This window comes from Cricetulus griseus, assembly GCF_003668045.3.
Source record: "Cricetulus griseus strain 17A/GY chromosome 1 unlocalized genomic scaffold, alternate assembly CriGri-PICRH-1.0 chr1_1, whole genome shotgun sequence".
NCBI lineage: Eukaryota > Metazoa > Chordata > Mammalia > Rodentia > Cricetidae > Cricetulus > Cricetulus griseus.
In genome coordinates this window covers 104924858-104952792 of record NW_023276807.1, presented here as the reverse complement: position 1 = coordinate 104952792, position 27935 = coordinate 104924858, and the positions used below count along the sequence as shown (strand labels likewise).

The window sequence follows — 27935 nt, the reverse complement described above, 5'->3', positions numbered from 1 at the left end:
GGGGGTGGGTAACACATCTTTAATCCTAGCACTTGAGAGGCAGAGGCAGAGGCAGAGGCAGGTGAATCTCTGTGAGTTTAAGGCCAACCTGGTCTTCAGAACCAGTTCTGTGACAGCCAGAGCTACATGGAGGAACCCTTTCTCAAAAGAACAGATAGATCAATGATAGACAGACAGATGATAGAGTAGATAGATAGATAGATAGATAGATAGATAGATAGATAGATAGATAGAGCCTCAGATATGCTTTCATTCTCAAGGATTGAAATGGTCGTCACACTCGCATGCCTCCTTTCAGACCAGGCAATGGCGATAGCCCCCACAAATCTATTTGGCTGGAAACTTAGCTATCTCTAACAGAGTAACACTGAATAAATCCTGCAAGAATAACATTCTCAGTGACTCCAATTATCACTAAGCCATGAAAACCTGCAATTGGAGAGAAGGATGAGGTAACAGCCATAAATCCCAAATGTACCCATCCTACTCCCCATGGCAATTGTTTATTGGCAAATGGCCTTTTCCTGTCCAAAATGTCCATTCTTTTTCAGAGCCTGAAACTGAATGTTAAAATGGCCAAGGATACCAAATAAAGATGGAATGTGCAGATTCCAGGAAAATGAACAGACTGGAGAGGGGGATGGTGAGGACTGCAACACAGAAGCAGTCTCCATATGAAGAAGACAGCTGTCACCAACTGCCACTGGCCTCTTTACTTGACCCTAACCATGCCAACCTAAAAAGCACTAAGTGTACATACCCCAAACAAATGGCTTCTGAAATAAGACCTGTAACCAACAAGGACCAGAGCCCAACTCCTAAGAACAACTGAAAACCTGGGAAAGACAGAAGCTGTGGTTTCCAGCTGCCATAATCTGGCAGTGGTGCAAGGATTCACTGAAGCAAAGGAGTGGACAGTGGGAGCACATGGCAGAGCAGCCAGGAGAAGCATGGGTCACAGGCAGAGAAAGGGCTATGATATAGCTTGGATCAAAAGATAAAAACACTACCAGTACCACTGGGGAGTTCGTGTCTCTGATCCCAACTCTGCTTCTATCAGTCAGCAGGGTTGCCTGCCTTAAGCCTTGCTGCCGTCAGGCTCCTGTGCTGGGAGTCCATCCCAGACCTTAGCAATGCCCTCCCCCTTGATAGTGAAAGTATTCTCTTTATACCAAGAATAGTTTCTGAGAGGAATGCAGTTTGAGGCCTACTGCTGAGGAAGAGTGCTGGAAGCCTGCTCACAAGGTATACTGACTAACAAGGAAACATGCTGAGTGTGCCCAGTAGGGAGATGAACAAGTAAAACTTAATAAAAGCTAAAGGGCCTGCTACACCCCAACTTCTCTAAATTAAATTGTGAGTATCACATGCCTGTACTTTCCACCAGAACACTCTGACTAGACCATAACTGGGACCATTATTTTCAGGTCTCATTTGTACAACCACTGCAATGCCTCCCTCTGTCATCCCACAGTCTCAGAGCTGCAGAAAAGCTCCTTCTGGAACCATGCACCATGATGCCACCTGGGTGAGTGAAGAGGTATGAAGGTGATGAGAAGACAGTGCCATTCAGGGCAGACCCCGAGGTCAGGGAGAGCTGCCTTACCCAGGCAAGCAGCAGGCCAAACATGCCCTCCCAACAAGCCTCTGGATGACTAGACTGAATGAGCAAGAATGTTCCTCCAACTTCTGTCATTTTCCTAGATACAGCTGGAGCAACCAAGGCTAGAATTCCCAATCTGAAATGCTCCCAAATCCTAAACTTTCTAACTTCATGCAGGTTCACTGTGGAGTTCAGGATTAGGAATCCAGGCAAGTATTTCAAAATCTAAAACCAAACCGATACAATCTGTGGCACTCTGACCTTAAGGACTTCAGCTAAGAGAGGCTCCACCTATAAAGAGGCAAATTCTGAACTCTTAACATAAACAGAGATACTAATTGCCACAAAGCTCAAAATCCTTCAGGCACCATCATTCTCCAGCCTCTCATATCCCCACATCCTGGAGATGCTGCATTAGAACCCATCTTCTCATTCCACTTGGCTGGGAGTGGAGACAGGAGTCCTTCTGCTCTTGCAGAGGACCCAAGTTTGGTTCCTAGCATCCATATCAGGTGGCTCATAGCTGCCTATAACTGCAGCTCCAGGGGATCTGATGCTCCTCTGGCTTTCCCAGGTACCTTCGTGGACACACACATACACACACACACACATACACACACGCACACACACAATTTTTAAACTTACAAACTACTAAGTTGATCATAAAAAAAGACCTCAACTTGCTTACATAATTAAAAAAGAAAGAAAACCAAGTTTTTTATTTTTATTATTTTAATTTTTTTTCATTTTACATACCAACCCTAGTTCCCCCTCCACCCCCTCCTCCCATGTCCCACTCCCCCCTTCCCACTCCCATCCACTCCTCAGAGCCGGGTAAGTTCTCCCTTGGGGAGTCAACAAAGTCTGGCATTCCAAATTGAGGTAGGACCAAGCCCCTTCCCACTGTATCAAGGCTCAGCAAGGTATCCCATCATAGGAAATGGGCTCCAAAAAGCCAGTTTATGCACCCAGGATAAGTCTTGGTCCCACTGCCAGGCTCCCCTCCCCTCCAACAGATCAAGCAACATAATTGTCACCCACATGCAGAGTTCAGTCTCATGCAGGTTCCCCAGCAGTCAGTCCAGAGTCCATGAGCTCCCACTAGCTCAGGTCAGCTGTCTCTGTGGTTTTCCCCATCATGATCCTGACCCCACCCCCTTGCCCAACAGAGAATCATCTTTGAACAGCTCTACTTCCAAAATTTGGGGTGGGATAAGTAAAACTGTCATGATTCCCAGAAAATCAACAATGCATCTTCACTGGCTATAAAAAGAGCAATCTTTCTGATCCAGGCATAAAAGAGAACACAGCTGGTTGGGACAGATGATAATCAGTTCTCAGTGGGCTCTTGGTCCCAACTCCCAGGGCAACGTGTGGAAGGAAAACGCTATCAATGACCAGGCATCTGACCACTTACTCATCACACCATCTGCTTCTCCCTTGTGCAAATATAAAATCACTGCGCCCTGCCTTGAGACAGAGCTAGGCTGCATCTGTCTCTCTAAGGCCCACACAATGATGACTAATAGATTCAAGTTGCACCTTAAACAGGAGCCTAATGTACCTCAATTCTAGACCAAAATAAGTAGGAACTCTAATACTCTGGACTGACTTTTCCCCCTTTTCTAAAGTTTCCATTTCCAAAACTCCTCCTGTGTTTTAGCTGTTGATAAAATGTACAAGAAAGGTGGAGTTGAAGGGCCTTGAAAATGGCTGCCTTCTTGAGACCCAAGACATTTGGACATTTTCTAGCTGGTGGGTTTCCTTTCTGAGTCTATAGTGTACAGCACAGTGCCCCCTCATTGCTACACATTCAGGGGAAGGACAGGAGCTCACAACACAGGGAATTACGGGGAAAAGTCAAGGGGCTGAGAAGCTTCAGAGTCCAGGGACATGGCTCATGGTACAGTGCCTCTGCTTAGGTTAGCATCACATAGTCTTGGGTTCAATCCCAGTACAACAGGACAGAACTGAACCCAGGTGACCTACAGCAAAGTTGTGCCTTGACTGTCACTTCTCTATGAGTACAGAGACCTCCAACCATGACCACAAGCATATACCATGTCTCATAGGACCCCCACCTTTTTATCTCTGAGGGTGTTATCTCTAGATTTCTACTCTAGAGTCACACCTTGCGGCTAAGCACCTGAGGAGAGTCAGCCACCCAAAGTGAGCTGGGGGCCCTCAACTTGCTACAGACCCTGATCACATGACAGTCCCTGCCAAGAAGAGACAGAAGAAAGGTCAAGCCTCTTCCAGTCCATTCATGAAATCATTCAACAAATAGTTATTAAATATTCTCTCAGGCAGTGGCTATATAGTGAGAAATCTTTTCCTTTTTTTCTTTTTGTTTTGTTTTGTTGTTTGTTTTTCAAGACATGGTTTCTCTGTGTAGCCCTGGAACACACTCCATGGACCAGACTGGTCTCAAACTCAGAGATCAGCCTGCCTCTGTGTCCTGAGTGCTGGGATTAAAAGTATGTGCCACCAGTGCCCAGCCTGAGAAATCTCTTTTTCAAGTGGAGACAGATCAATGAAAACACAGGAGCGGGTTGAGGCTACAGAGAAATACAGAGCAGGAAAAAAAGTCCCTGCCCTGTAGCCATAATGGATGTCAACATGGAATGGAAACAGAGGCTACAAAGGGAAGATGGAGCAGGAGAGATAATTCAGCAGTTATAACTGCAGGAACTGCTCTTGCAGGAGACCTGAAGTCAGTTCCCAGCACCCACATCCAGCCCATCATAACCTCCTGTAACTCTAGCTTCAAAGGAGATCTGATGCTTCTGACCTTCACAAACACCTGCTCTCTCTCTCTCTTCTCTCTTCTCTCTCTCTCTCTCCCTCTCTCTGGTACACATACACACAACTCCCCTACATCTTGTACTTCCCATAAACAGCCCAAAAGTTTGGGCAGACATCACAGTTAGTGTTTTAAGACAGCTCAGGTTTCAGATGTCTGATAGGCATACTTCTTGCCCTTTTAAGATGAGGCTCTGTCAACCATCTGGCCAATGACAGAATGTCATTTTTCTTTAAGAGGAAGCTTTAAATGCAGGCAAGTGTGCATGTTTATTTAAGTGCTTTGTGCTCGCACACGAGCAGACTGTGCTAACAGATTTCTCCGTATTTGGCTGACTTTGCCAGCTTGCCATAAACAGGCTTCTGCATCTTTTCTTAATTGTTTATAAATAGCACCAACACCCGAGAATGTAAATCAAGGCAAGCTGTGCCTACACTTGGCTCTGCTGTGATGGCAGTACATGACAACTGCCAAATCCAGGAGGGACGATCCAAGGCCTGTAGTGGATGCCACAAAGCTGCCTTGCATTCCTATGACAGCCAAGGAGACAGAAGCAACTTGCTCCCACAAAGACAGAAGATTCCTTTGTTCAGCAGATAGACACTTGCTGGCTCTGTATTGGTCTGCGCTGTCACATCCAGGGAGATTTCATGTAGTCTACCATACTGGAATCCCCCATAGAACATAAAAGTGCTACCGAATGCATCTTATAGACACAAGGAATGGAGAGTTGAATACACTGCCCAAGATGTCAGGCCAAAAAGAGGCTCTAATCTGGAGCAAAGGCTAAGCCCCAAACACCTTCCCCATCACACGGTCAAGATGAGATTCAAGTCCCTTCCAAGAGTAAGTCTAGAGACACTGTCCTAGTTTGCTTTTAGTTGCTGTGATTAGCACCATGACCAGAGGCAACCTGGGTGGGAAAGATTCTACATCAGGTCCCAGATCACAATCCATCATCAGGGGAGCCAGAGCAGGAGCTCAAGGCAGACACTGAAGCAGAGGCCATGCAGAAGCACTGCTCAAAGGCTTGCTCCCTGCTTTCTTATACATGCCAGGCCAACCTGGCTTGACACCACTCATAGTAGACTGGACCCTCCCACATCAATTACCAATTCAGGAAATGCTTCACAGACAAGCCACAGGATCCCCCTTCCCACATGTGTCAAGTTGACCACCGAGATTAGCCATTGCAGACACACTATGTGAAGCCACAAAGACCAGCCAATCTCTGACAATGCTGGAACAATCACTCTGGCTAGCAATCACCATACCAGGCTCAGCACCACATCCTCCTCCATTCTCATCATGATTCTATCAGAGTGCTGCCTTTCACCCCCACCACCTTTACTGATGAGAAAACCGAGGAAAGGAAGTCATCTATGAACACCTGTAAGGATCTTTTGGGAAATACTCAAAAGCAAATATTCCTTTAATTACAAATGCTAACCAAAAATAAAAGTATGAACACCAGGAGCTGGAGGGACCACTCAGTGTTAAGAGAACTGGCTGCTCTTTCAGAGGACCAAAGGTCAATTCCCAGCACCCTGCCAGTAACTCCAGTTTCCAGAATCTGACATCTTTTGGCATCCAAGGGCACAAGGCATGCAAGTGGCACACCAACATACCCACAGGCAAAGCTCCCATATACATAAAAATAAAACACAAATAAAAATAATGTTTAAAAGTAATTAATATGAAATAACACTATAGCAACGATAAAAAATTAAAAAAAACATACAAATAGTGAAACTATTCCTTCCCTATAATCTCTTCCTACCTCCTCCTCAGTGGCAACCATGGCTAACAGCATGCTGAGTGTTCCTCAGGAGCCTTTCTGTGCATTTAGAAATAACTAGACACACCTAAGTGAAGAAGATCTGTCCATGACCTGTTATGTTTGCTGATCTCTGCCTCCTACTGGAACAATGCAGAAAGACGAGGCTCCATGCCAGTGGCACCTTCCTACCATCACTCACATGGCTGCAGTTGTTCAGCCATATTTCCCTACAGCATCCAGAAGTAACTGTAATCTGTGGTTGACAAGGCTGTGCTATCCAGATTCTTCCACAAGGAAGGATGTGCTGCCCCGAAGAGCCATGTTGGCCACTGCATGGGTGACACTCTTGTAAAACCACCAGTTTCCTGTCCTGAGTAAAGAAGGGGTAAAGGCTGGGCCATGCTGGCTCATGGGTCAACACACTGGTGGGGAACATGGTGTCCTAGACATATCTATAGGCTCAGACTCTGCCAGGCCCATGGCACAGACCACAGCTATCTCTGCCCCAGCTGCTTCCTACCTTCACTTCCTGGGACTGATCCCATCATCACCTGACTCCAAAGACTCCACTTATGGCAGCTTTTCTCCTCCTTGAAATACCCTCCACATCCTTCATTCTTCTCTTTGTCTTCCTACTATCATTTCCTGAGCTATAGTTGTAACTATGCAAGATTAGGCAGCTCTTTGTATATCACACACACACACACACACACACGCACGCACGCACGCACGCACACGCACGCACGCACGCACGCAACGCACGCACGCACGCACGCACGCACGCACACACAGGTATCCTGAAGAAAGGAGTATAACATCCCCGCAAGCAGCCAATGTGTTAGCAGGTATGCTGTGGGAGGGGATACTTTTGTCAAGGTCCCCAAGACTACCAAGGGCATTGATCCACAGATACCTCTGGCAAGCATAGACACTCACCCAGGCTAAGATTCTTTGCAACAAAGAGACTTGATGCAAAATCAGCAGATGGTAGGTACCGGGTATGCTTGGGGAACCAGGAGCAAACTTCCAGAAACTCCACACAGGAGAATCACACAGGACACACCTAAATCTCTGCAGCAATGAGCTGTGACAGCACAAATAAACATTTCTGCAGGATCCAACAGAGACTCAGAGTTCAGGGTTGTCACTGGGGGCAGCTCACACCAGTGACCTCTACACAGTATATACCAAAACTCCAGACTCCCAAAAAGAAAGTAAGTATGGGCAAAAACTACATCATCTACACAGCCAGCAGAGGCCCAGGGAACGCCCTCTCTCCAGTCAGATCAGGCACCATCCCCAATCCAGGTTTCCAGACACAGCCAGCAGAGACCCCTCACACATGGGCCTCTCCTGGATGGGAGTCCACTGCCATGAGGTCCCTCCACTGCTCTACTCAGTGCCCTGACACTCATGTCAGTTTATGCCTATGGACGCTGTCTTCTGTTTACCTAATCTGCTCCCAGCCTTCCCGCAGTAGATCTTCCCTAAATGGTGAGCCAATTCTCAAATTTTTTTTTGCACAGGAAAAATATTGAAATTCTGATATTCGAAAACAATAAAAGACATCAGAGAAATGCAGAAAGGAAGAAGGCAAAACAAGAATGCCAGAGAAGAAATCAGAGTCACATGGGATGGAAGAAAAGAGGTGTAAGGACAGATGAACAGTGAACTGTCACTGAGGCTTCCAATCACCCAAGGAAAACACCAGGACTCCATGGGGTGGGGGGACCTTCCATGGTACATAGACCTCCACGTGGGGGTGGGATCTAAGGTGGGCATCACAACAATTTCAGTTGTCAGAGAATTTGTCTTCCTTAGAAACCACACTGTATCTAAGAACACAGCCCTTTCTACTGGTACTTCCTTCTGACAACCTGCATGAGAAAACAGGATTTCAGGTGACCTTAAAGTTTGGGTGCATGGAGCTGGAGTATGAAGCCCACAGTTCCAGCCATGAATCCACTCTCAGGATTAATCTTATCCATGAAATGGAGGAAAACACTGCCTGTCTCATAACTGCACGAGTAAAATGAAGAAACAGATGAGCACAATTCTGTTCAATAACAATGCTGTCAATATTAGAAAACCCTCACATAACCTTTTAGCAGTGCCTAGTATGTATCAAGTTATCAGTTCAGACCTTGGAGACACAGGAGATTGGAGACTGGGTGAAAAAAAAAAAAAAAAAAAAAACAGGTCCCCAGGGCTCAAGGGCCTGCTGTGCCTTAGAGCATCATAGGAAGGAACAGTAGTTGAGGAAGAGGCTGCTTCAGTATTTGACACAGCTGGGGTCAGAAGCCTGGGTCTGAACCACAGAACCACCACTTTAGGGTTCTGTGACTCCAGGTTTATAGCAATCAATTTAACATTTACAAACAGCCAGGTAGAATGTTCCCAACACTAAGAAATGGTATGATCATGGTGACAGACCAGCTGGACATTCAGATCTGATTATTATACAATGCTGCAATGTCACCTTGCTCCACATGCACCTATAGTTACTATGTGTCCATTACAAGTAAAATGGAAGGCCTGATGTTGTGGAACATGCCTGTGATCCCAGAATTTGAGAGGTAGAGGCCCAAGATCTGGAATTCAAGGCAAGCCTTAGCTTCTAAACAAGTTAAGAGTCTAAACTAGACCACATGACACACTGACTCAAAAAAAAAAAATGAAGACATAACTGTTTGAAAAGCATTCTGTGGCCTTGGGCAAGGTGTCTAACTCTGCTGTGCCTTCCTCTTCTTACCTGTAAAGCAAGGCTAATCACAGTAGGGTATGGTTCTCACGGCCTAGAATGACATTAAATCAGTGAAAACATCATGGTATGGGGCTCAATTGCACCTATAAAGGCTTCAAAAACACAAGCAGGTTTGGAATTTTCCAGAATGAAAAGTACAAAGGACTGTCACAGACATCTTTCTGACCCTTGGAACACCTCTCCTAAGACAGCACAACAAAGACAAAGGGCCTTGGGGACCCTGTGACTTACAGGCAGGTAGGGAGTTACCTCCTTTCTCGACACTCTAGCCTCACACCAGTTTTGCTCCTAAACATTGGAAGAAATGGCAACCTAGACACAGAATAATGACCTAGAATCACAGGCCTACAGAACCAGCCTGCTTCATTCACAGCCCTAAGAGGCCTCTCTCTCCTGGACTGCCAAGGCAGGAATCCAAGGCTGGGAGCCTGGAGCTCCATGCTCAACGGCTGGCAGGTCATCTTTTGAGAGATCATCCCATAAAATTAGTGTCACACTTTTCAAAAAGACAGTGTGACTTTTATAGAACCATCTACTCCATTTGGAAGGAAGGTCTAATAAAACCACAGAAGGAAAGTAAACTCACACAACAACAAATTAAGTTCATCTGTCATAGGCTCAAGTCCCAAAGCCCTCTGGGCACACAGCTGCTCTTCTGAGCTGAAATTGAATTGCAAGGGACAAATAGATTGACTTATTGAAAGAGATTTAAAAAATAAAATGTCCCATGTAAAAATTCCTTTAACTTGGTTTTTTGTTTGTTTGGTTTGGTTTGGTTTTTCTGGGCTGAATGTCATAGCTGGCTCATAAGACAGCACATACTGATGACATGTACACCAAGCCAGGCACTACAGCAAATGACTATAGCCCACCTTTGTGAAGCTCACAATTCACAGGGGAGGGCTGGGTAGGGATGGATCAATTAGGTACAATTCCAACCCATAGAATCACTGCTTACAGCAGTAGTTCTCAACCTGTGGATCAAAACCCTCTTTAGGTCAAAATGACCCTTTTACAAGGGTCACATGTCAGATATCCTGCATATCAGATATTTTCATTATGATAGATAACAACAGCAAAATTACAGCTATGAAGTAGTAACAAAATAATTTTATGGTTGGGGGTCACCACAACATGGGGAACTGTATTAAAGGGTCACAGCATTAGGAAGGTTAAGAACCACTGGCTTACAGTAATTCCAGCTTTGGATCTAAGAATCTGGGGCCCTAGGAATTTCAGGCCAAATTTCAGCCCTATTCCAAGCTCCACCAAGACCCCAGGCCAGCAGCTTTTGTGAGCCATAGGAAAACCATGTAGAAAGGAGGAGGACTGTCCTGCCCTTCTCATAGAACTCCTTTGGGCAGAAGATAAGATCTTGGGTTTAAAAAGTCTGTAAGAAACCACCATTGCCATTAATAGCAAAGGGTGAGATGAGATCAGAGTATTCCCCCCAACAAAGGAAAGTGGCATGTGACCATGCGCATAGCCAAGCATGGTGGTCCATAAGAGGCCTGGCTGATGCCAACACCCACCTCTTTCACTGCCTCCCCCTCCAAGTGGTCACTCAGAAGAAGGGGGGGTTCAAAGGAAGAGGCATCTTTTCCTGACAGTTTTGATGTTGTAAGAAGTAGATGATGAAGGTGCATTTTCAGCATGGGGTGCACTCAAAGTTCATCAGAGTCACAGATAAGCAGGAGGCACTGCGTCCCTCCCCCCTGTGTCTTAGGACTCGAGGACAGAAAGGTACAAGTGGCTGATCTCAGGATCAGAGAAGTCTTGAGGCCCATGTTATTCATAAGATAAGGCTGTATCCTGAGCCAATAGGATGGAGAATCTAGAAATCGGGCAAGTCCTGCCCATGGATGAAGAGCCAGAACTTGCGCCATATTAGCACAGTGGCCACTTTTGCCCTTTTCTCTCAGCTGATGTCTCTGCAGAACGGGGTATTTAAACCTGCTTCATTTTCACGAGTCTCTTAAATTTGTCATTATCTTATTGCCTACAGTGTTACCCAAACTCACCACACAGTGAAGCAGTTAAATGTTTTTCACCATTAAATGCTTTAGTTAGCTTGTGCATGTGCTCCTAGCAAAGGTCAAAGAGCATCCCAATGTCACATGATGACATTAAATTTCCTGAGCACAACACAGAGAAGTACGGGGCTAGAATCCTTGAAAAATCTACCCCCTCCACAAAAAAAGACACAGCGACTTCACGTCCGATGTACCGGGTATAAGCTGCCAGCCACAGTGTGCCTCCCCTTTCCAGACCACCCTATCAACTGCCCTCTTCAGAACACTCTTAACTGACACCAGAAGACTTAGTTACAACTGTGTACCCCACAACTGAACAAACCACCAATGCCCGCCTCTGGCTCACTGAAGATGATCTTGCCCTAACGCAGGCTGCCAAGTTCAGGAAGTAAATGCAGAAAACAATTCTCTGGCTACCATGTCCTTTGTCCTCTCCTGAGGGAGACAAATATGAGCCTCAGTCAAAACAAAACAAAAACAAAGAGAAAGGGTTGGAAAGTAGCTCAACACTAAGGGCTGCTTGCTGCTCTTGCAGAGGACCCAGGTTCAGTTCCCAGCACCCACATCAGGAAGCTTACAACCATCTGTAACTCCGGTTCCAGGAGATCTGAAAGCCTCTTCAGGCTTCCATAGTGTCTTAGTGAGCATTTCTACTGCTGTGATAAAACACAGTGACCAAAAGCAACGTGGGGAAGAAAGGGTTTATTTCAGCTCATATGTCCTGATCACAGTCTTTCATGGAGGGGAAGTCAAGACAAGAACTCAGGGCGAGACAAGAGCTGATGCAGAGGTCATGGAGGAGTGCTGCTTACTGGTTTGCTCTTTCACCAATAGCCTCTCCTGGGATCACTTCATGGACTCCAGCCTACCACACAGTGCCAAGCCTCAGCTTCTTTCCACGATCCCTTTATGCCTTCAAAACCAGTACCATCTGGCTGACTTTTCCATTACCAAGTTTTGCTGCCAGTATGAGGTATAACCTTGGCCTCCAATGGACCACAGCTTCTGTGTGCTGACCCTGAGAAAACCCTCCCAGAAGATTTTGCCTCAATGATGCCCATCCCTTCTTAATCTCAGCTGACTCTTTCACCCCAGCTGAACAGTATAAATTGTCCCAGTAAAGCAGAGGTTTCCTTTAGTGGTTCTTAATTCAAATTATTACAAAAATGGATGTAAAAGAATCTTTGCTTCCCTCTGAAACTTCACAAGGCAGGCCTCCATTGTCTGCACTGCTCTTAGTATTCTTATCTTCCAAGTTCCTACAACAGCCAATTAAGCACTAAATTCAGTGACTTCCCCTGCTCAATGTTCCCAAGTCCTTCCACAATCCTCCCAAAATATGATCAATCTGTCACATTAATACCCCACTCTTGGTACTAGTTTATGTCTTAGTTAGGATTTCTATGCTCTTATAGAACACCAAGACCAAAAGCAACTTGGGAAGGAAAAGGTTTATTTCATCTTATGGCTTGGCTTATAGTCTTTATCATCTAGGGAAGTCAGGGCAGGAACCTGGAAGCAGAAACTGAAGAGACCATGGAGGAGTGCTGCTTGTTGGCTTGCTCAGCTTTCTTTCTCATAGTATCCAACACCACTAGCCCAGAGGTAGGTAGTACTACCCCAGTGAACTGTGTCCACCATCAATCAAGAATATGTACTACAGACTTGTGCCTAGGCAAACCTTATAAAGGTATTGTTCCAGTTAGAAGTCTCTCCCAAAATGACTTGAGCTTGTGGTCAAGTTAATATAAAACTAGATAGGACATATGGGCACCAGGTACACATGTGCTGTACTCACAATCATGCAGGCAGACACTCATACACATAAAATATAAGTAAATCATTAAAGGGTCAGGGGACCTGGAAAGGTGGCTCAGGAGTTAAGAACACTAGCTATTCTTGCAGAGGACTTTGGTTTGTTCCAAGCACTCACATAATGGCTCGCACCATCTGTAACTCCAGTTCTAGGGAATTCTTCTGACTTCCACAGCTCCAGGCACATATGTATACATACATGCAAGCAAATATTCATACACATAATATAAAAATAAGTAAGAACAAAAGGAGCCTTACATATCACATACACGACCCCCCCCCTCCACAGCTGAGCACGTAATGTCCATGGAAAGGAAGCCAGAGCCAAATTTAACAGTGAGGCACCAGACTCCAGCTTAGAGCGTGTACCATGATGTTGCACTACTAATGAAAGAGGAAAAGGCTGAGCATAGGCCATCCCACCCACACCACAGCCATTCAGCAGGTCAAATGGAACTGTGGAAAGGCCTGTGCTTCCAAAACACTGTAACTGGCTGCATTTCATCATTGTAGATTTCACAGTGTAACTTGAGACTTTTCCTTTATTCTGCTAGAATATGAATTCAGTTGTGTAGAGAGTATATAACATGTGCTGGCTGTTGATAGGTGCAGGGACTCAACATTGACAAGAACAGTCACTGTTCAAGAAGAGGTGGTAGGGTAAGGGGGATTAAATGAGAAAGAGGCTGAGGAGAGTGTTAATAGAATGAAGGGGTGGGGCTGGATGAGCAGCACCCACCTGTGCTGGGCAGCACCTAAAGAACACCATTTGAGGGTTACAAGGACACATCCCCCCACCAGGTGACTGAGGATGCTGCTGTCAATTGACTCCCTTGGTTCCAGGAATTATGGCTGTGGTTTGAACAGGAACATCCCCCATAGGCTCATAGATTTGAATGTTTGGTTATTAGGGAGTGGTGCTACTTGATAGGGGTTAGAAGTGTGGCTTTGTTAGAGTAGGTGTGACCTTGTTGGAGGAAGTATGTCACTGAGGGTTGGCTTTAAAGTTTGAAATGCTCAAGTCAGTCCCAGGGTCTTCCTGATGCTTGCCCAATCAGATGTAGAACTCTCAGCTAACTCTCCAGCACCATGTCTGCCTGTGTGCCACCACCATGGCGATAATGGACTAAACCACTGTAAACTGTAAACAAGTCTCAATTAAATGTTTTCCTTTATAAGAGTTGCCAGGCATAGGCAAGGGGACCTCTGAGTCCGAGGCCAACCTGGTCTACAGAACCAGTTCCAGGACAGGCTCCAAAGCTACACAGAGAAACCTTGTCTTGAACACCCACCCAACCCTCCCCCCCCCAAAAAAAAAGAGTTGCCATGGTCATGGTGTCTCTTCACAGCAAGAGAATGTTGACTAAGACAATGGTCAAGGAGTTCACAGCATATAGTTAAGGAGAAGAAAGCAAAGCAATGAACCAAACATCATGAAGGTTAAAATCAGCTTTTAGTAGCATGGTCCAATTATAAAAGTCCTTTGGATACAATCATTTGAAATTCAAGTGTCCCAGGGCACAGTAGTTAAGTAATGCTACCAGTTAAATTTTAAAATAAAAATATCCATGGCTCAAGAACTAAGGATGAGTTATCTTTGACAAGTTTATTTCCTTTGTTTTTATTGCCAACTTAACACAACCTAAAGTCACCTAAGCAGAAGGACCCTATTTGATTGCCTCAATCCAATTAGTTTATCACTGTGTGTGTGAGAGGCTGTCTTGATTTATGATAGATATGGGAGGGCCTAGCACACTGTGGGTAGCACCTTCTCTAGGCAGCTGGGTCTGGGCTGTGTAAGAAAGCTAGTGGTCGAGAGCCAGTGAGCAAGCTAGTAAGCAGCATTCCTCCATACTTTTTGTTCTAGGTTCCTGCCTGACTTCCCTCAGTGATGGATTTTAACCTGGAAGTGTAAGTCAAACAAACACTTCTCCTCCCCAGGTTGTTTTTTCTTGTGGTATTTATCACAACAACTGAAAGAAAACTAAAACAAACTCACAATATTTGTATTGGAAAATGACAAGGATGATGAGGGTGGTGGGGCCATGGCAGCTTCACAGAGTGCTTCCAGGGCTGGCACTGAGTTGAGTGGTTGACACATTTGCATGGAAAACCTCAGACAATCCTGCTGGACACAACAGCCCGTTATCCATTTCATAGATGAAGCAAGTTAGGTGTAGACAAGCTTTAGTACTCACCTAAAATTGCATGGCAATTGGTGAGGCTGAGGACCAGCCCTTGCTAAGGAAGTACTGTTGTTTATGAACCATCCCTCACAGTACTGGGGGGACAAGAGGGCAGGAAACACCTGCTGAGTAGTTCATACTCAAGGCTATCCCACACATTGAAATGGGATATATGGAGGCCCTGCAAAATTAACTATCAACTTTCCTCCTCCATGGAGAGATGGGGAGAGGGGTCAGAACACAGTGAAAGTCCGTGAATGTGCTCACGGAAGATTCCAGCAGAATGGAGTGGCAAGCTGTTCCCATGGTGTCTGCATGATGCTGGTATCACTGGAAGCAAGGCACAGCTGGGGGAAGGTAGCAGGACTGCCTCTACCTGTGACACCAGTTCACCTCAGACCAAGGTCCTCAGCCTCTGCTGTACACAGGAATCATTTAGAGACCCTAAAAGCAACAGCTCCCTACACTCCCCCACCCAAAGACTCTACCTCAGCTGGCCTGCTTTATAAGCAATTGTGCTTTTCTCAGAAACCCCCAGAGGCAGCTGGGGTTGCAATTCCCAGGCACTCACACATTTGGCCCAGATCAACATACTCATTGAGATTCTGAGCACTAGAGAACAGCTCAGACAAGGCAGCCTCTACCCCTTGACAACCCATGAGCCTTTTCTCTCTTCTTTGGGATAAAGAAACCAGGATCTCTGATTTATTCCACTCCAAAGCAAATAAACTCACAGGTGAAGAGAGATTTGGGTGTAGACTTCTACACAAAATACTTTCTGTTGCTCCCTGCCAGAAGAACTGGGAACTAACAGAACCCGGGGAATTCTGAGAGGAAATTCATGTGTGAACCACAGGCAAAGTGCAACTGTGTACACACACCCCAAAGCACACCAAAGGCTCAGATCTACCATTCTAAAAAGGGTGGAAAAGGAGAACAGCGCAGCACAAAACAAGACAGCTCTGCTGGTCTACTTCCTCACTGCCACTACTGGCTCTGATCTGAGCCCCCGAGACAGATAAAAGAGGGCACAAAACAGAAATGCTGATGGTACTATAGCTGCAGAATCTACCTCAGGAGAGGCTAATGAAGGAATTCCAGCCACAGACCAGGAAAGTAAGTGAAGAGTCACTTTCTCCATTCTTAGGAGATGGGAAGGGAAGTGGACACACACACACACACACACACACACACACACACACACACACACACACACACACACAGCTGAGGGAATATTTGAGGTGTTTCACACCTTCATGTGTTCCACAAATTTAAGCCATCATTACTTGCAAACCTTGCAACTTCTCCTGCATCACTAATCTTTCTAGAGGCCCTTTGCTGTCAGGGATGTAATGGATGAGGCCTGAGTTGGCTAAGACATGTATTAATATAAGAAGAGAGGGCTTTGGTGTCCCCTTGGATGCCACCCACCCCCCCACCCCCGCCACCTGTGTTCCTTTCATTGTCTCAGCCTCTTGGCTGACCCAGAATTTCCCGAAAAACTAGCAAGCTGGCAACCCTGTCACTGACTGCTCTGAGGCCACAAAAGCCATAAAGCACTGAGCTGACATGATCCATCTGCCTCTCACAGTCTTCTACTTGTCATGCAGGTCACTCTTTGAGCAGACTGGCTGAGGAAGCCTTTGGCAGGTTACCAGAAATGGACTCCTCTCTCCTGTTCTCCTTGCTAGGAGTGCAGACTGCCTGGAGAGCAGGGAGATGGGAAGGCTTTTTCCTGCAAGACACGATGTACATTCCTGCCCCTCCCCGCTGGAGACACCCCACCACACGCAGGCAGGAGTGTGTGCCTCCTCCCCACAGCTGCACTGTGGGGCAGGTGTCTTAGGTTACTGCAGCTTGCCATGAATACCTAAGTGGGCTGTCTCAGGATGGGCCTCAACCAGGGGGTCACAGGCATGAGCACGTCATACCTTTCAGGTCTTCAGGCAGAATTACAGATGTGCTTTCTTCAAGTTCCAGAAAAGTTGTTTACACAGCTGTATTCCCCAGAGATGTGACGCCTTACAGGCTTCAGAGCCATATCGCAGTGTATCTCACCTGCTCTCCCTGTGACCTCCAGGGACACACCGCTTCATTAGCTCCAGTTTTATTGAGAATAAAGCCAAGAGGGGTGAGAAATGGCTCAGCAGTTAAGAGCACTTCCTGCTCTTGTAGAAAACCCAAGTTCAATTCCCAGCACCCACTTATGATGCTGCACAACTGTTTGAAACTCCAGCTCCAGGGAGAATCAACACCCTCTTCTTAACTCTGAAGGCACTGCACTCACGTGCAATGCTCCCACACATAGTTAAAAATAAAATAACTTAAAAAATAAGAACACCAAATTCACAAAAATTCATCGAGTTTTCCAAGAATACCCCTCTTGTTATAAGAAAGACATAAAGATCTTTTGACTCTGGAACCAATACTTTGGCCAATGTGCCACACAATCCCTGTGGGGCTGGGAGTCTTCCCTGACCTTAAAACTGAAAACAGAAATCTCTCACATATCTTCCACTTCCTCACAGAAAGAAATTTATAAATTACCAACTGTATTTGGAAAAGTGCATAGGCCACTTTCCAAGGTCCCTTCATTTGTGTCTTGGACAGATCATTCTAAGGCAATAGGGAGAGGGGCATGAGACATATTTGCTGAGGTAGAAAGACAGTGCCATCAGCAGTCACAGCCACACACATCCCTAAAAAGGTGTATTTGAGGAAAGGTAACGTGAAATCCAATCAAACAGAGATGAAAAGGTGGAGAAAAGAACAATGCGGTTCTGGGGAGATGGCTGAGAGGTGGAAAGCACATTCTGCTCTTACAGGGGACCTGAGTTCAGTTCCCAGCACCCATGTCAGGTGGCTAGCTCATACCCACCTCTAACTCCAGCTCCAGGGGATCTGACAGCTCTGGCCTCCTCAGACAACACCTACACTCACATTACACTCACATGTATGCACGTGTACATACACATGCACAATTAAAACTAAATCATCTTTTAAAAAAGAATGTCAGAGGTTTGAAAGACAGAACTCAGCTCATCTCCCATCCACTACACACATGGACCATGGCTGTTTTGTCTCACCATTGCCCTTGCATCCTGATGCTTCCAGAACAAAACATATATATATATATATATATATATATATATGAACAGGTTTTGAGTGGCCATATCTTCTTTTCTCTGGTATAAATGCCCTTGAGTGAAACTGCCAATTCATACACATTCCATTCCGGTTTAGCTTTCTGAGAGACTGCCAATATGCCTTTGGAGGACCACCCCCACTTTCTTTTCCCAGCAGCACCTTTGACCCAACTTCACCAGCACTTGCTATTACTATTTTTTTATTTCAATGATATCTAATAAGGGGTTTCTTATTGCTATTGTGGTTTTTGTTTTGTTTTGCTTTTGTTTTTCTGCAGTTTTAAACCCAGAGAGCCAAACACATACTAGGCAAGGACTCTCCCACTGAAATACATCCCCAACTCATGATGGTTATCTTTTGGGTACTTATTGGTTACCTGCACATTTCTCTTTGGTGAACCACCTCTCCATTTTTCATATATATTCTAGTTGAATGGTTTGTTTCAATGTTGAACTTTGGGAATTCTTTATTACCATATATACTAATTCTCTATTCGATATATTATTTGCATTTTTTTCTTTCAGGGTGTTTCTGCCCTTGCATTCTCTTAACAAGCATGTGTATTTATTAGGGTTTAATTTCCAACAGAAGTTGGAATGACCTACAGAAGTCATCAGTATGACCTGATGCCGGAAGGTTGTCTACAAACTGTACAGCTGAACCTTGAGCATTCGTTCAGGTGCTTCATACTCTCTGAAGACAGAGTGGCTTGATGTCAACATAGAAGAAAAGGTTAGAGGGAGGCAGTAACCAGTACACAATTACCAACTGTCAAGTGTGCTGTGCATATTTCACTCCAGCCTGCCTCCAAATGCTGGCTACCTCACAGTCAGTTAAGCCTCCACCTGCATGGGTGAAAGAGTCCATTTGGGACCAGGATCTATCAGATTCCACCCTTCTGTGTTGCATCACTTGCTGACCATAGTGCTGGGAAGTTCCTTTAACCACAAGGGTACACTGCCTCATGGCTATCAGGATAAATGTCACTTGCCTCAGGTGTAGAAGCCTGGCAGGGAGAACAACAAGGCAAGATGACCATAGCAGTCAATGTCTTCACTGGAGCCACATTGGAGCCCCTTACTCTCTGTTCATAAAATCATCAAGAAGAGCATATAGAATGGCCAAATGGTTGTTTGGTTTCTAATTTAACAAAAAAAAATGTTTTTAAAGCATGGGAAGAGATGGTTTGGGAGGAAAGAGAGAGTCTGGTGAGAGACAACAGACTTCACAACAAGCATCCTTGACTTCTTGATCAGCAATCACCCATCCTACGATGGCAGGACCTCCTCACAACCAAATGTATCCACCTGGACTGCCTCTTTGACAGTGTCAAAAGTCAAATGTGGGCAATGTGGTTTGGATAGGAGAGCTGCAGACAATTTCCCCCAAGAAACCACAGCACAAAAGTGACCCATGGAGGAGGCTCCAGCCACTATAAATACTCAGTAGCAAAAACTGATGTCAAGCATTTCATACAGGGACTGCCCCCTGAAGCCTGCAGGACAAGTAGTGGCCACTAGCACAGGCAGGGCAAATCCTAATGTTTCAGAAAGACTTCTCAGATCTGGGGAGCCCCAGGCACTGATCTCTCTTCACCGACAGGTGTCTCAACCCCACTGACCAGTTATCAGAAGTGCATTTTCAGGTCTGTACCTAATGTTTTTTAAAAATAATATTCTCTAAACCTGAAATTCCCTTTCAGAAAAAAAAATGTTTGCACTTTAGAAAAGAAGATGGGAAACAGCTCATTCAGCGTGCTTGCCACAAAAGCAGAAGGACACAATTCTATCTCCAGCAACAATATAAAAAGCCAGGTAACAGCGCACACACACACACACACACACACACACACACACACACACACACACACACACATCCATGAATACACACACAATGAATACATAAATGGAAAAAATCTAAAAGGAAATATACTCAACAGTTATTGACCCATCCGGGCAATACTTCAATTTCACAGCAGCATTCATAAGGTAAACAAATTCTGAAATTATAAAACAAACTCAGTGGGCAGTGGTGGTGCATGCCTTTAATCCCAGCACTCGGGAGACAGAGGCTGGCAGATCTCTGTGAGTTCAAGACCAGCCTGGTCTACACAAGCTAGTTCCAGGACAGCCTCCAAAGCCACAGAGAAACCCTGTCTTGAAAAACAAAAAATAAGACAAACTCAGGCCCTAATCTAACACATACTATAAGACCCAGCAAATTATTGTATTATCTAATTTTTCTACCTATAACATGACAAAGAATAAAATATTTGGTCAAGGAATAGGAAACAGGCAGTCACATGTTCTGAGAATAAAATAGAACCTGATAAAAGGGAATCATCTATGCCAATCAAAATTCATGTGTGCATTCTTTTGATTCCACCCCTAAGAATTCAATCCACATACATAGCCATGAAAATTCAAGAGAACTAGGAACAACACAGCACAGCTTGTTGTTCCAGAAGAATGGGAATGATCTTTCCAGGGATGGTCCTGGGAGACAGTGCAGCTCTACAGTAACACTGAGTGAACACACTTCCATGGAAGCTCAGCTGAACACAGTCTCTTGGATGCATTCAAAAGGAAGCCACAAGGATTCCAGAGCAGCCAAGAGAAAACCTTGAGAATGCTGCTGCATTGCTTAGAGTCAAGGCATGTGACACAGAGTCAATGCTTTATCCTAACTACAAAATCTAATATTGCCTAATAGGCTAAGCACTGCACTAGTCAAGCTCAGGGGTAAGTGCTCTCGAAAGCGGCACAGTTGAAGGATGCGCTCAGAGGCAGCTCTGACTGGGACATCACAGATCAATGTTGAAAGACAGCTGTTGAAGGTGTGAATGGTGGTAAAGAATGAAAAGACAGAAGCAGCACATGACAGGTCAGGGACACAGAAAAGCACAAGCCACTGAGTGCTGTAGAAAAAGGTTGACGTTACTGGCTTGATTTATGAATTGATGATGGTTACTAAGAGGCTGAATGCTAACTTGGGAGTCTTCACCCAGATTATGAGCCTTGAAGCAGGCTTGCAACTCTACCCCTGCACCTTAACAGTGGAAAAGACTAAGATGCTACACACAATACACACACACACACACACACACACACACACACACACAGCATATATGACTTAACTGTAGGTCATCAATGGGAAAAGAAAAAAACAGGAAGCTGTCTAATGCAGGGAGCCTGGTTTCACTCTGCCATCTTCACAGACAAAAGAATGTAAAACTGTATCTATTTTTAGGGCACTATCAATATTCTAGAACCCTATCTATATCTGTTTGCCAGCTGCCATAACAGAATCTCACACTCTGGGTGGCTGAACAACAGAAATGTATTTCTCAGTGTCTGGAAGCCAGGATGTCCAAGATCTGGCTCCTGGTGAGGCCACTCTTTCTGCCTGCAGACAGCCACCTTTCTCATGTGTGAAGGATGAAGGCAAAGAAAACTCTCTTGTGTCTCTTTCTGTCAGGGAACTGACTTCATCAGAAACTCCTCCCCACATCATTTAGCCCTCGATTAGCAGAGCTCCGACCTGCTAGTAACATCCATCACACTGGTGTTAGGGATTTATCATCAGCATGAGGGAGGGAGCACAAGGTCTAGTCCCTGCCTTTCAATAATTCCTAAAATAGCAACAAAAGGAGTAAAATAATAATAATGCACCTCTAAGTGAATAATAGACTGATCCTTTTATTATCTGATGACATACAACAGCCAATCTATGATAAATGTCTATGATAAGAAGAGTTGGAATCAGAGATAAGTGAAAGTCAGCTTGGCAAGGTCGTGCACACCCACTACACCTCCACTTGGGAAGCAGAGACAGGAATATCAGGAATAAGGCCAGCTTGTGCTACATAATGAGTTAGAGGCCAGCCTGAGCTCTTCAAGACCCTGACTCAAACAAAAAAAGGAAGTTTGTCACAAAACAACATCACTATCAGCCACATAGTTGCCTTCTCACAATCCCACTGTGTCAGAGTGTCTATGTTCTTTTGTAATTATTTTATTTTCATTTTATGTGTATGAGCATTCTGCCTTGTGGTAATTTGAATGAGAAATGTCCCCTGCAGTAGACTTGGGCATTTGAACACTTGAACCACAGCTGGTAGCACTGTTTGGGAGCATTGAGTGAAACAGCCTTACTGGAGAAGTATGTTACTGAAAGTGGGCTTTGAGATCTAAAGCCTCACACCCCTTCCAGTTCACACTCTACTTCTCTCTTGCAGTTGAAGATGTGAACTCTCAGCTGCCTACTCCAGCCGCCATGTCTGCCACTTACTGTCATGCTTCTCTACTATAATGGTCTCTTGTCTCTCTGGAACCTTGAGCCCAAACAAACTCTTTCTTCTATAACATTGGTTCTCAGCCTGTAGGTTGTGACCCTCTTTGGGTTGAATGGCCTTTTCTCAGGGGTAATATATCAGATATTCTGCCTATCAGATACACACATCACAATTCACAACAGTGACAAAATTACAGCTATGAAGTAGCAATGAAATTAACTTTATGACTGTGGGTCACCACAACACAAGGGACTGTTGCAGCATTAGGAAAGTTGAGAGCCACTGTCTATAAGTTGCCTTGTTCATGGCACTTTATCACAGCAACAGAAAAATACTAAAACTGCCTGCATTGTTTGTCTGTGCATCATTTTGTGCCCGATACTGGCAGGAACCAGAAGAGGATATTCGGTCCTCTAGAAGTAGAGTTACAGATGGTTGTAAGCCACCATGTGTGTACTGGAAACTGAACTCCGTCCTCCGTAAGAGCAGCAAGTACTCTTAACCACTGAGCCATCCCTCCAGCCCCACAGAACACTGCTGTTTCCAGCATCACTGTATCCCAGTCTACATGCACATCAGGAAGAACCCTTCCAAGTCACAAACTTCACAGAATCCTTTGCACCAACAGCAAAGGTCACAAAAGGAGCTGCACTGAGGAACTGACCATACTAAGGCTGACACATAAAAACTTAAAAATGCAGACATTTTACATGCAAATTAGAAAATAAAATAGCTTTAAAGAATATAATTACATCTTTGAAATCAGGATGGTATGTGTGCTTGTGAATGTGCCTGTGCGTGTATGTGTATACACACATACCACATGTCTTCCCCCTCAGGACTATAGGAGTGTTTGAAATTTAAAACATAATGATAAAAATTTTATACAGGGTTCTAGAGAGAAAGTTGGGAAAGTCTTCCTAAAAAGGAATACACAGTGCTTCAAGGGCTCCCTGAGCACAGGGGCATCCCTGTTATCCACAGATATCTACAGCAGATGAGCTTGAGCTTGGCAAGCCCATTGTTCAGGGCTCTTGAAGAGGTTACAACACTGGCCATTGCTGATTAGCTCAGCCTCTAGCCCCATGCTCCCCAGAGGCTGGGGGTGGGGCTGAGATTCTCCACCCTCATCCTGTCTTGAAGCTCCTGGCAGCCAGCCCTGAGCCTGAAGCAGCCAGTCATCTCACTGTTATGCAATCCTATCACTCCAGTAATGCCAAGGGCCTTGGATGCTTTGGACACTAAGACGGAGTATCAGAAGGAAAGATGTCCCTATCACCTCCATCACTCCAAACGAAGAACCAAAATGCAAGACTATACTTAGGGGGATGAAGGGCAAAGAAGTAGGCATCAGGAGTTGGGAGCAGAGGGGGTGACCCCAATCCTCCCCTTCCACAGTCCCACTCTCACATGCTCTCCCTCTCTCTCCCTGCTCCCACTTCCTGCTTCTCTCCTCCCTCTCCTCTCAGCTGTCCCCCTTCTCCTCTCTCCCTTTCCCCTCTCTCCTCTCCCCCTCCCCTTCTCTACTAAAACATTCAAAGTGATGATCCCTAGAGATGAGAGCTGGGGTGGTCAAGGGTAGGGTTGATTGCTATGTTTTTGTTTTAAGCTTTGAAGAACTTTTGACTCTTAAAACTGTGCGCTGTGTAACTGTTTAAAATGGGTATTTAATGTTTAAACAAAACTCTGAGACTTGACTGACAAGATGATAGTACTAAGTGTGCATTCCTAAACTTTAGGGAGCTGGGCCACTTGGAAGACATGTGGAAAGCTGTAAATCCTCTCCCAGGAAACACACACCCACACGCAAAACATCTGCACAGGAGTCCAGGGCATTCCTCAATCCACCAAGCTCAGGCTCTATCTTGAAATTAAAGGTCTAGACTCTAGGAAGCACTCAACTGCTGAGCTACACCCCAGCCCAGATTCCGGTTGGTTCTGGTTCCTCCTAAAAATCCCTTTCAGATCAGAGCTCTCCTTTACAACTCAGGGATGGGGGTGATCAGGGAATTGGACTTAAATGAAAAACAATCAAAAGGGTCATGCTTGGGCTTACAGTTGGTGGTCCTCTCCAGTGTCCCCTTGCCCAGAGACACACTGACTACCATTAAGTAGACCGGAGCATGTTTACTGGGCTTCCCTTCTGCCTTGAAACAGTGGATATGCCAACCTTTACAGTGTGACTGACAGTTGAGCTGATAAGCTGAGTCTATTCCAGAAACAAAGGGTCCTCCATCTAAACTCAGGAAGGCAAGGTCCCAAATTCCCCACCTAGGTGTTTCTTCCACCAACAGAATCTCTCTAAGTGCTTCTTGGCAAAACTCTAATCTCAGCAGGCCACATCAGTACTCCAAACGAACTCAAGCTGTACATGGCTGATCTGTCTCCAAAACGTAAACCTCCACAGAAAGTCAGAACAATATATCTTTGTTTTTGAAACAGGGTCTCCATATGCGACCTGGCCTCAAACTCTCAATGTAGCCCAGGTGGGCCTGGAACTCTTGACATCTTGCCTCTGCCTCCAGGGTAAAGGGGCTTGCCATAAAAGCCTGACAACTTGAATTTGATCCTTAGATCCCAGCATGGAAAGGGCAAACCAACTCCTAAAAGTTGTCCTGTAACATATATTTGAGCACACACACACACACACACACACACACACACACACACACACACACACACTACACACAAACTCATACATACAAATACAATGGAATCTCTATGTCCTTGACAATTTGTTTAAAGTGTTGGTGCCTCAGTTTACATGTCTGTGAATGGAGGGTAATAAAGCAACCTCACAGGATACTGCAGTGAGAGGACCAAGTGACTTCAGTGGGCAGAATGACAAACCACTATAGACACCCATGCCCAAACCCTGGAACCTGTGTCTGTCAAAATACATGGCAATTCCTGGATTATCTGGGTTGTCAATCTAAACACATCAGCAATTAAATCAACTTTGGACCTTTCTCTGGGTGGAAGAGCAACCTGCATAAGGGCTATCACACAGCTTTGACAGGAGACCAGTCTGATCTGAGGGTCACTGTAGCAGTTAAGGAAGGAAGGAAGGAATGGAGGGAGGGAGGGAGAAAGGAAGGAAGGAAGGAAGGAAGGAAGGAAGGAAGGAAGGAAGGACTTTACAGAGCAAATGGTGGTCCCTGGATGGCAGGGGAAATGGGAACCTACTTCTATGGTTGCAAGAAACACCTAATGGCCAGTGATACACTGAGCCTCAAGCAACTCTTCTGGAGCTGAGCAATGCTACCCTGCCAACTTCTACCCAGGAACAGTGAGAGATGGTGTGTGTGTTAGGTGATGTGGTTAACTTTTGTGGTAGTCAGAGCAGCAATAGGAAACCAATACAGTGATAGCAGTTGTGAAATAGCTAGAGTATCTAGTAGTGTTGCATTCGGTAACTTCCTTAAAGCTAAAGGTAGGGATGGGGGTTAAGATTTCATTTAATAGCAAAGCAATTGCCTAGCACACTATAAACTAAGTTTCCCATAATGCATTGCCTTTTGTTTACCCTGTAAGTCCAACAATACCAGTGTTCCCAGAAAACCAGAGCATAGACCCCCATGGGAAACACTGGCTGTGCTCTGCTGGAGCCCAGGTCTGCTCTCCTGCTGGACTGAGCCTGGTTCTTCCTGTCTGAGCCTCTGGTTATAGTACTGAACCACAGCACTGTGTTTGCACACACCAATTCTGTGTGTCTGTTGACACCACATAGGATGATGTATGTTAACATTTGCATTTTTAAACAGAAATTCTTTGAAGCCCACTGCTAAGTTTGTGTTCTCCTGTTACAAAATTAGAGCAACAAAAGTGTTTGGTAGAAGTTGGTGAAGAAATGGGGACAGGACTGACAGCTGGGCCTGAGACACTGCATACCTTCCAAGATGGCTTGGGGAAAGAATGGTCCAAGCAAACCTCCTGTTACAAGAGCTGAACTCACCCTGATACTTGCTCCTCACTAATGGGATACTAAGTTGCAACAAGAGTATGCTTCCCTGGCCTTGGCCTCTGATTGTCTTGATCTTTGTGTCCCCCAGTCTTCCCTAAGGTCCCTTAGGATCCAGAACATCAAGAAAGAAATCAGCCATTAAAAGAAGGTGTTTGTAAACCGGGCAGTGTTGGCACACTCCTTTAATCCCAGCACCTGGGAGGTAGAGGCAGGCGGATCTCTAAGTTCTCCACCAGCTTGGTCTACAGAGTATGATCCAGGACAGTCAGGATTACACAGAGAAACCCTGTCTTGAAAAACCAAAAAAAATAGTGCTATGGCTCTGAACTATTTATTACAGAAGCCACCAAAAGCTCACCCCCCCACACACACACACTCAAACTCATATTCATATGAATCATATAAAACTGGAATTCAAACTTGATGATTTCTCCAAAATGTCTCTCAAATGGTAGTGATCATTCAGGATGTAAACAATGCTAAGGCTAGTTTCCTGACACCACATCTAGGACACTGTGTGTGTATTGAAAAGCAGAAGAACTTGATCCTTAATGCAGCATTCTTTCATAACTTCGGCAACATAGTATTGTATAACTTTCAAAAATCCTTTATTGCCGGGCAGTGGTGGCACACACCTTTGATCGCCGGAACTCGGGAGGCAGAGGCAGGCGGATTCTGTGAGTTCTAGACCAGCCTGGTCCACAAGAGCTAGTTCCAGGGCAGCCTCCAAAGCCACAGAGAAACACTGTTTCAAAAAACAAACAAAAAATCCTTTATCTTGGTAATGGAGTTAAATTTTCCAAGTAATCTCATTGTTTTTTGTTTGGTTGTTTTTAAAGTGTTACTAAGACCTAATGCGCTTGCACAGATCAAGGAACTGAAGCTGAGAGAACCTGACTTTTTAAAAAAGCCTTGTTAGGGCCAAAATTTAACTCAAGGCCCCTCCTGAAGAACTACAGGAAGTTATCCTTAATGCCACTGACATCTACATCCTGTCAGCACACAGGAAGGTTCTGGGACCAACTGCAATAACAGGCACAGGACCCTAATGATGGAGAAGGTAACCCAGGAAACCCTGGGTGGTAGTGACACCACAGACCTAAACATACTATCTGACAAAAGTCACTCCTCCACTGTTATATGAAGAATATATGGAGATTACAGAGTTATCAAACTCCAGAATAAGGGAAGTGACATCATGGTTTAATACCCTCCTGGCAGCTGCAGAAATCTCCCAGACATTGTACAGACAGATGGCACCTAACCAACATGATGTGTCTGGTGATGGGTGAACATGGGCAAGAAGACAATACCAAAACAGTGGAATTTTGAGTGTGCCCTGCATAGATATCCTGGGCTCCAAATCTACCCCTGTCCCTGTGCAGTCTCTACACAGAGACCCCTGTCACTTCGTCTGGACAGAAATCAAGGTAACTACAAATGAAAAATACCCATCTCAATGAGCCTGAGAGGGCTAAAGTTAAGTTAAATATTTAAAAAAACAAAGAAAGAAAGAAAGAAAGAGAGAGAGAGAGAGAGAGAGAGA

The 27935-nt window shown here is 45.1% G+C and overlaps 1 protein-coding gene across 2 annotated transcripts in view; it reads right to left on the bottom strand.

Annotated features, from left to right (window-relative positions):
* Positions 1–27935, bottom strand: part of Afap1 (actin filament associated protein 1) — a 115340-nt gene that overhangs the window by 83386 nt on the left and 4019 nt on the right. The window contains exon 2 of one of the 2 annotated variants that reach the window (XM_035453445.1): positions 14798–14923. The exons of the other annotated variant lie outside the window; for it this stretch is intronic. The gene's annotated coding sequence lies outside the window, so the exon portion shown is untranslated. The remainder of the gene's footprint in view (positions 1–14797; positions 14924–27935) is intronic. 2 annotated transcript variants of the gene reach the window in all.